General features: G+C 41.0%; 1 non-coding gene across 1 annotated transcript; it reads right to left on the reverse strand.

The window, feature by feature from the left end:
* Positions 1-6569: 6569 nt before the first annotated feature.
* Positions 6570-6676, reverse strand: LOC121211513 (small nucleolar RNA R71). The gene has a single exon (XR_005906737.1). It is a non-coding gene; the product is annotated as a small nucleolar RNA R71 (small nucleolar RNA).
* Positions 6677-10381: the final 3705 nt, after the last annotated feature.

Consider the following 10381-nt stretch of genomic DNA (forward strand, 5'->3'; position numbering starts at 1 on the left):
ACACCATCCTCTTAGCTGCACAATCCAGTGTTGCCCTATGCCTGGTCAGCCAATCCATTCCTAAAATCAAATCGAATTCTCCGAAAGGTAACTCTATTAAGTCTCCACAGAAAATCCTACCTTGAGTCTCTAAAGGCACCTCCCTAAGGAGTTTCTCTACTTTAATTGAGTGACCTAACGGACTTATCACAGTTACCCAACACATAATCTCCTCAAAGTGAACACCCAATGCCCCAGAAATATCACATGTTACATATGAATGAGTTGACCCCACATCTATCAGAGCAGTATAGGGTACGTCAGAGATAAAAAATGTACCAGTTATGACATCAGGTGAGTCACCCTCCTCGCGGGGATGAGCAGCATATACCAAAGCTGGCTGACGAGCCTCAGTGTTAACAGCACCCCTACCAGGTGCCCCACATCCATGGCCATTTCCACCGTGACCTTGGCCACGACCCCTCGACGGCAGCGATCCACCTCGCGCTGGTTGGACGGGTTGCACAGCCCTTTGTTCAACCATATGAGCGTGAGCTGGCCTCCTAGGGCAATCCCTGATCTTATGTTCCTTTGATCCACAATGAAGACAAGCCCCATAACGTTTCCAACATTCCCCCAGATGCATTCTACCACAATCTCCACAAGTTTGTGGTCTAACAGTGTTCACCGGAACCGCTCGAACTGGTTCCTCTATCCTAGCTCTCTTAAAATTCCGGTTTGTAGCACCAGTTGGTCCAGCATCTCTCCTGAATCAGTTTTGATCCCTGTCGCGGTTCCTTCGTTCAGCTTGCTTCACCTCTTCGGCTATCTTAGCCTTTTCTACCAGTGCAGCAAAATCGCACTCTCTCTGCGGAGCTATGAGCACCCTTAGCTCATCCCTAAGGCCATCTTCAAAGCAAACACTGCACTCGTATTCGGTAGAGACAATACCACTAGCATACTAGTTCAATCGCAGAAACTCTGCCTCATATTCAGCAACGGTCTTACCGCCCTGAGTCATGTTCAGGAATTCCTTTCTTCATGCATCCACATAGCCAGCTCTGACATACTTCACCTTGAAGGACTGCTTAAGCAACTCCCAAGTTACCCTCACAGCTGGGGTACCCTCACTCACAGTGATCCACCACTGATATGCCTCGTCCCGCAGTAAGGACACCTCCCCTTTTAACTTTTGCTCCACTGTGTAGTCTAGGTTATCCATAATTCGCTCCGTGGCTTCCAGCTAGTACTCAGCCACATTTGGGGCTACTCTAGATATACCCCTAAAGACCTCCGCTCTGTTGGCCCGGAGTCGCTCAGAAATGGACCCCCTATTCATTTGCCTGATATTAGCTTTGACCACCCTTTCCAAAACTCTTAACATGGCTTGGGACAGAGCGTCATCCCCCGCGGGCTGATCATATGGACCGTTCTCATCCACCAGTGGTGATCGTGCTACCCCAGCGGGTATGTGTTCAGAAGACGAAGATCCAGCTTGAGTACTACCTCGGCCTCGACCACGGCCTCTTCCTCAAGTAGCTCTCGTACTCATATCGATTTATCTGATTACAAATTTTATGCAGTTAGTTTACTGTTTCCACTGTTTATTATAGAATATCTTATGAACAGATAAGGTTTCAGAGTTGTTCTCACGTAACCATAGTTTAGCTACTGTCTCGGTTTCCTAGGGCTTAGTTTACCCTACAGTCTCAGTTTCGTAGTCTTTACGCTACATTATCCATAGTACTATCTCTAAGGTCTAGTACTAACTATAGTACAGTTCAGTGTGCCACCTCATCGGTTTTCAGATAAACTTAAAAGATTTAGGCTTTTTGAAATCCATTTTTCAAACATTTGATTTAAAAAAACAAGTTCGGAGATTATCTCCTCTAAACAGAAAATTTATTTTCAAAAGTCAGGTTTTTCCAAAAATACCCTTTTTGGCATAAAGTTTTGAAAACCCCTTTTTGGACCCGATCCATGACCGAGTTGTTGCAACCAGGCTCTGATACTACTAGATGTAGCACCCCAAGCCTGGCCCAGACGTTATGGTCGAATCCGACATGCCACATTGAAGTTAAAAACCAATGTTCCCTTTTTAGTGTTTTAAAAGTTGACTTTTGTTAAGCTAACCGAGTGAATGGAAGCTGGGCACCAGGTAGGTATCCGTAACAGAGGAGGTGAGCCATGAAGGCTGCTTAAGTACTAAGCTCTTCGATTGGATCCAATCCTAGACATGCCCACATCCATTGCCACACTTGGTTATAACAAATTGAAATTTCTTTGAATGGTTATCTTTGGTAAATCGAATATTCGTGACGTCGTGTTATTTTAAAACAAGCATCGTTTTGAAATCGCGCCCTAAGTCTAGCCCATTTGAATTATTATCCATCAATTTAAAGTTATTTAAAATAATATAATCCCAGAAAATCAAAGAAGAAAATAAAGTTAAAATGGCCTTATTACAACCCAAAAATTAAATAGTAATTAAAAATAGCTTAAGAAAACCAGTCTCTTTTTTAAACCCAAAAGCGTTCACCATGGCCACTCTGAATCCCCTCCGGCTCCAAGACACCCACATCAAGGCCCACCTACAAGGTTAAAGAAGGGGTGAGTTTGGAAACTCAGTGTGTAAGGAAACCCATCCAAAGCCCAAGTCAGCTCAAGCCCATTGGGCCTAAGCCCATTCAGATAACAGTGATACTGGGCCAGAGCCCTTTTCAGATTACGTTAAACTGGGCTTTAGGCCCTTATTCAGATAACAGTATGGCCCATAGGTCCATTTCAAAATACATGCAACATCAATAAACATATGCAAGCCCATTTGGGGGGTCTACTCAACCCACCAACCGCTGCACTCTATCCGTACCAGCCCTACACTCCATGTAGGGAATAGCTCAACCCACCCACCCCTACACTCCACAGTTGTAGCCTTGCTGCTCAGTTAACAGTAAATTGAGGCAAAGCCTCCAGTACGTGGACAGGCCACTTTCAGTACTTCCTCCATCAATATCCCAGTCCCATGTATTAGATAATAACAACATGGTATGCAGTAAATAACAATAGTCAAGCATGCATTTAGGTCAATTTAACCCCATGGGTATTTCGGTAATTTATCCCTAGGGGTAAAACTATAAATTTTCCACTTTTAAAGGTATTTCAGTAATTTATCTATTCTAGGGTTTTTCATGCATACTCCTACCTTTCACGTACTAACAGAATCACTTACCGAGAGTTCTTACCGAATTGGGCCCGTTGGCCCTTTATTCCAATTTTGGCCCAATAAGCCCAAAAATATCGAGGGCACAGAAATCATGCACTTTGCAGTCCAAACATTGCAGCTTACCAAAAACATTAATCGATTTACCTCACGAGCATTCGCATACTCGCAAATCTATAAAATACCGATTTTCAGCATTTCAGCTTTTCGGCTTTTGCCAATCTAGACTAATAAAGGGTGTCAGTTACACACCTATTTTTTGACGATTCATTAACAAGATCCACGCTCGAACTACCTACGATTATATTACTACCACGTTAATCTACTACCGAAATGAACTACATAATAACTCCTTACCTTATTCGGCCATAACACCTTAGGCACTAACAATCCTACCTTTGCCGAAGTTTGTGACTAGACTTAGATCCCATTGCTCCACTTGCCCAAGCCCTTGATCAGCAGCCTCTAGATCATATTATTATCAAGACAAAATAGTTATCACAACCTCTTAGGGCTACAAGTCCAAGTCGACAGCCTCTCTAACCTTTAGGGGTTTCGATTTTTTCTAAAATACGAAATAAAGACTAGATTGAAAAGACTTACCACCGGTTCCTTTGGTCAATGATCCCAATTAATTTCTACTCAATTCTGATGCCGATCTAAGCCTTCAAATGATAACAAACATTGAGCCTTCAGTGATCTCACTATTCGTCCAAGTCCCTAAGAGAGTGGGGTTTTCGGCTTTTGTTGAAGCTGTGTAAAGAAAGATGAAATAGGAGGGTTTTGCTATGGTCTTGTCGACAGAACCTTGAGGTTTAGAGAACTAGAGAATCGGTGAAGAATGATGGAAAAGATAATAAAATTGGCTAGGAGAAATCGGCACAGAAGAAAGTATGGGTTTCGGGATTTCAGCTTTTTATGGCAATGGCTATGAAGGTTTTAGAAACGTTTGAAGCAAAAGATGGAGATGCACAGGTGGTTAGAGAGATTCGGCTATGGAGGAAAAGAAGAAAAAGAAAAAGTTGAAGAGAAGAAGAGAAAAGAAAGAAGAGGAGAATGGTCAGCAAATGGCACAACTTTCCCCCTAATATCGAATTTATACTAGCACTTATCCTAGCTGAATTTTGCCCCCCCAAAAGAAACCCTTGGCCGGCCAACTCTTGCTCCTCAAGAGTCCACTATTCGACCATCACTACTCTCCCCAATCAGCTCCTAAATCCTCTCTCTTATCCTCTCCTTACTCAATCCCTTGAGCAATTTAAACTCCTCCTGACAGTCTTTCACTTAGGTTCCATTACTTAACTTTTCTTCACATAAAAATTAATATCACTAGTTTGCTTACCTTGCGACTCGAACCTTAGCTCTCCTTGGTCATCCACACGCCACCTCTCAAACCCCCAAGTGACGCCACAAGCCAACTTACCACGGGCTTCCTTGTGTTTTATTTTACCCAATTAATACCTTAAAGGCCAGCTAACCAGAACCCCTTTTTCTATAGAATTAAAATTAACTAAAATTACCGGATCTTAACTTAAACTTGGGCCTTCTAGAGGCCCACTAACCTGATTAAATCTACGCCAAGCAGACAGAACACCAAAATTTAAAATTTACCAACTCTCACAGAATTGCCAAAAATTGGGGCGTTACAGAAAAGGCTAATTTTGTGAGCCTCTAGGCATTCCAAAGCCTATAAATACACCCTAGAGGAAGAAAAAAAGAGAGACGGAGAAGAGGGGGTAAGGAATTACTCCAAGGAAGCCGATTGATCCATCTCAGAAGCCGAATTCATCATCAAGACTAAAGATCTCTCCTTAATTTCCCTTTAGGAGTTTTGAGTTTTCTTTATGTTTTGTATTCTTTATTCTTCTGAGATGTTTTCTTATTTAGTTATGAACTAAAACCCCTAAATACCTAAGGGGAATGAAACCTAAGACAAATCTTGTTATTATTTTCTGAATCGTATGATAAATATTTAACTTGTTTTTAATTATGTGCTCTTAATTCTTGTTTTGATATCCCAGGATATTGATTCAAGACATGCTCTTATTCAGAGGAGGAATAGACCCTGTGTAAGAGTACTTTTGTCATAATTAAGTGGAGTTGATTGCGCGACTAGAAATAGGGTGACAAGATTTTGCCGGATTAGGGTGAAACCTAATAAAGGGATCCATAGATCGAGTTAATACAACCCTAGAGTGTTAATTACAGAAAAGTCTCGGTTATTCAATCTAGGGATTAGACGTTATTAGTCTTGAATAGGGATAATAACATAACTTAGGGATCTCTACGGAACAAGTTGAATGAATAAATCGTCCGATTCAGAGCCAGAATAACAAGTAAAGTCTAGTTGGATTTTTCCTTAGGTATTGTCTTCATTCAATCGATTTTCCCAAAAACAATTCCCCAATTCTTTTCTCTGTGAGTTCTTAGTTTATATAATTAGTTAATTAAAATAAAACCTCTTTATTCTTAGGCTAGATAATAAAAAGACAGTCATTACTAGTACTTTTAGTCCCTTTGGGTTCGACAATCCGGTCTTGCTAAAACTGAACTACTGTTCGATAGGTACACTTGCCTACATCGCGATAATAGTTAGTTCAAGAACGAGTAATTATAAATATTTAAAACCTAGCACGAAACCTAGCGATCAAGTTTTTAGTGCTGTTGCCGGGGAGCTAAAATATTAGGAACACTCAATTTTTATTACTTTAGCCATTTATTTTTCTTGCAATTTAATTTAATTTAATTATTATTTATTAAATTCCTTTTTCTTTCTCTTGGCAGGTTTTCATAGTTTATGGCTAGAACAAACCCATTAGGACCATTACTGTTTGACAAAGAAATCGATTGCACAGTTCGTATAAACCAAAGAGAAATAAGGCAAAGCTTAAGATACATGGAGAATGAGCAAGAAGGCGATACTCAACCCCCAACCGAAGAGATGGCTAAAAACCAAGGTAATCAGCTACCTCCTGCAATTGCGGTTAATCAAAATACAGCTCCACACACTATGTATGACTATGCTAAACCTTCTTTAACAGGAACTGAGTCAAGTATAGTAAGACCTACTATTGCTGCGAATAATTTTTAACTGAAACCTAACACAATTCAGATGATACAGTAGTTTGTTTAGTTTTATGGTTTACAGGATGAGAATCCCAACACTCACTTGGCAAATTTTCTAGAATTTTGCTACACTTTTAAAATTAATGGCATTTCTGATGATGCCATTCACCTTCAGTTATTCCCTTTTTCACTGAGAAACAAAGCTAAACAGTGGTTAAACTCGTTACCACGAGGGTCTATCACTACTTGGGAATAAATGACTGAAACATTTCTACTAAAATATTTTCTGCCAGCTAAAACGGCTAAGTTACGTAATGATATCTCTTCTTTTGTGCAGATGGACTTAAAAACACTTTACGATGCATGGGAGAGATACAAGGATCTATTGCGAAGGTGCCCTCACCATGGGTTACCTCTATGGTTGGAAGTTCAAATGTTTTACAATGGTGTGAATCCCTCGACAAGGCAGATGATTGACGCAGCTACTGGAGGAACTATCAACAACAAAACACCTGAAGAGGCTTATGAATTCATTGAAGAAATGTCACTGAATAATTATCAGTGGCAAGTCATGAGGACTAAGCCAATAAAAACAGCCGGCGTTTATAACATCGACTCAGTTACTATGCTGTCAAATCAGGTAGAACTTCTTAATAAAAAGATTGATGGTTTACTTGGTTCTACGCAGGTACATCCAATAATGAGGTGTGACTCAAGTGGAGGAGGTGTGCATACAGAATATCAATCCTTCAATCCTACAACTGAAGAGGAACAAGTCAACTATATGGGTAACAATAACTTTAGATCTCAAAATAACCCATACAGTAATACTTATAATGCAGGTTGGAGGAACCACCCAAATTTCTCCTGGGGTGGTCAAGGGAATCAAAAGCCATAAAATCCTTAGGGTTTTCAACAGCCACCTTATCAACAAGAGAAGAAACTGAACCTTTAGGAGATGCTCTCAAAATTCATATTAGTGTTAGAAACCCATTTCCATAATACTGAGACAGCAATTAAAAATCAACAAGCATCGATCCAAGGGCTCGAAACTCAGATAGGCTAGCTATCCAAACTAATCTCTGAACGACCACAAGGTAGCTTGCCAAGTAATACTAAACCTAACCTAAGGGAACACCTCAACGCAATTAGTACTCAAGATAAGGAAGGATTCATTGCGCCTGAGCCAGAATTGATGCAAGAAACTGTGGTGAGCAAAGGTAAAAGTGAGGTAAGTCATAACAAAACGGTGAGTAAAGAATATAAACCTCGTGTATCATATCCTAACGAGACAAGGAAAGATCGCTCAGACGAACAATTCGATAAATTCCTTAAACTTTTAAAAAAATTACATATTAACTTACCGTTTATTGAAGCTCTGTCGCAGATGCTGAATGCAATGAAATTTTTAAAAGAGCTTTTAGTAAATAAGCAGAAGTTGGACGAAGCGTCGCATGTGGAGCTAAACGCAGGCTGCTCAGCTATTCTACAGAATAAGCTACCCCACAAATTGAAAGATCCAGGGAGTTTTACAATTCCTTGCTTAATTGGTAGTTTAGATATAAATCATGCATTAGCTGATTTAGGGGATAGTATTAACGTCATGCCTTACAAAATGTTTAAGCAACTAGGTCTTAGGAAACCTAAACAAACTAGGATGAGCATTCAATTGGCAGATAAAACTATAAGATTTCCTAGGGGTATTATTGAAGATGTACTAGTGAAGGTAGATAAGTTCATATTTCCCTTTGATTTCATTGTTCTAGACATAGAGGAGGATAATAACACCCCTTTGATTTTAGAGAGGCCCTTTTTAGCAACTGCTAAAAGAATTATTGATGTTGGCACAGGTGAGATTACACTTCGTATGGGAGACGAAATGATCACCTTTCAAGCTCGTAATTCTAGCATCACATCAAACATTGAAGGAATTAGTCCACACCAATGTACTAAAACTGACAATATGACTATGTAGAAATTGAACTTCAAAGAAGTTCATGAGCCATGTTCCAGAAATGGTAGAGGACACATTCATGAAGAACGAAGGCTAGAGATAGAGGAGCTAGACGAATGACGAGCACATAAACTGAGAACACGTGATAAATCGAAACTACACCAAAACGAGCTCGATACCTCTCCAAATCAACTTAAGGTTGGTGATAAAGTCTTACTAGATGCCGCAGATCCCCACATTGTCACTACCTCACCGAATGAGGAAATCCCTCTTAAGGTACTCAGTATTTTTCCATTTGGTACGGCAGAGGTGAGTCATCCCAGGTTCGACACTTTTAAGGTAAACAACACCCGTGTAAAACCTTATTTTGATGAGACTGATAGCAGGAATGAGGAGTATAAACTCCTCGAACCACCATGAGGATACAACGGAGAGGTAAGTCGACCTTAGACTATAAATAAGCCCTTCTCGGGAGGCAACACTAGCACTAACATTATTAATTTCTTTAAATTTTGGCATTTAACTCCTAACCTACTAATAGAGATCTTGAATATAGGTGTTTCCACAGAGACACAGCCAAGCACACGGGCGTGCTTAAGGCCATGTGAAAATAGGGAAAAAGATTTCCCCAACAGGGGCTATGATAAAATGCCACTGCCGTTCGACATGGCCATGGTCGAGCCTGCCAAAACAACACGGGCATGCGACACGCCTGTGTGGAAGACTCGTGGTTGAAACTGAGAAACTAGCACGGAAGTGCGACATGCCCGTGTCTAACACCCGGGGTTGAACCTGTTGAAATAACACAGGCGTGGGGATTGAACACACAGGTGTGGGAGAAGTGAACGAAGCTAGACACAACCGTGCAACATGGCTATGTGAACCCACACACCCGAGGAACACGGGCGTGTACTAAATGTTAGACGCGCCCAAATTTGAAATTCGCGAATCACACGGGCTGAAATTAGGGGACACGGGCGTGTGCCATGGTCGTGTGCCCCAAAATCTATATATACCCTGCACTATTCACTTTCTTCCCCATTCATAAACCCTAACCCTAGCCGCTGCAACTCCACACGGCCCCCTGCCATGCCTGTGCACCGCCTTCAACTTCGTTTTTGACACCCAATCTCTCTCCCTTAGCATTTGTTTACTCTCTTCACTTCTATTTTACTTATTACTAATGCTTATTATTACAATAATTTCCATTTGTTTTGAACTATCTTCCATTTCTGTTCATTACTTTATCATTTAGTTTGCATTTTTAGTTAGTTATTATACATTGCATGTTAAATCAAGTGATTAGGAAACTTCATACCCATGATTTTACCATGCTCATTCTCATGATATTCCCATGCCAATATCTCTTATGTAATTTGTATTGTTCAATTATTTCTTATACATTTCATGTTGTTAGGAAAGGTTCATTCTTTTACACATGCCATTACTACATACAATGAAAAAGTCACGAAATTATTATATTAGTTATGTTTGGTTGTGGCTGAAAGTCTGCTTTTTAGTTGGAAATTGTATTCCTTTTACTTCGACCACTCATCAAGATGACTTGATGATTCTAATCGCAGGTACCATGTCATCGTCAAGAGGAAAGAAAATCGTCGTACCTGCTTCGAAAAAGAGGAAGGGAGCGTCCTCTTCCGCGGGCCCAATTGCAAAAATGCGTCACCCTCTTCTACAGTTTCCCCAGGGGCCCCAAGAAGAACTGTTCCAAATACTTTGGGCTCGACCCTTAATTGCGGGCCGCTACATCGACTGGGCTACCGTAGAACAAGTCTAGATGGCTGATGCGATTTGGGCTCTCCTAACCATCGACCCTTGGGAGCTATTTTTCAGGATTATCGAGCCGACATTCCTCGAGCTTACAATGGAACTATGCTCAACGTTCTATCTCTAGACCGTAATGACAAGGTATGATGATCCCGGCACGGTCTAGTTTCGCCTAGGTGGATTAATCCGCCAGCTAAGCGTCCCAGAGTTCAGTGCTGCTCTAGCCCTATATACGAAGGGGTTTCGAGAGGAGAATGAACTACATGCTCTTAGTCGCCAGATACATTTCTCTACCTCGAAGTGCTGGCACACTTTGGCCCCTAGCACGTCCTCGTACAAACCTAGCCGCTCTAAGGCATCAGTTCTCCCACCATCCC

The sequence above is a fragment of the Gossypium hirsutum genome, chromosome A12 (genome assembly GCF_007990345.1).
Source record: "Gossypium hirsutum isolate 1008001.06 chromosome A12, Gossypium_hirsutum_v2.1, whole genome shotgun sequence".
In the NCBI taxonomy this organism is placed as follows: Eukaryota; Viridiplantae; Streptophyta; class Magnoliopsida; order Malvales; family Malvaceae; genus Gossypium; species Gossypium hirsutum.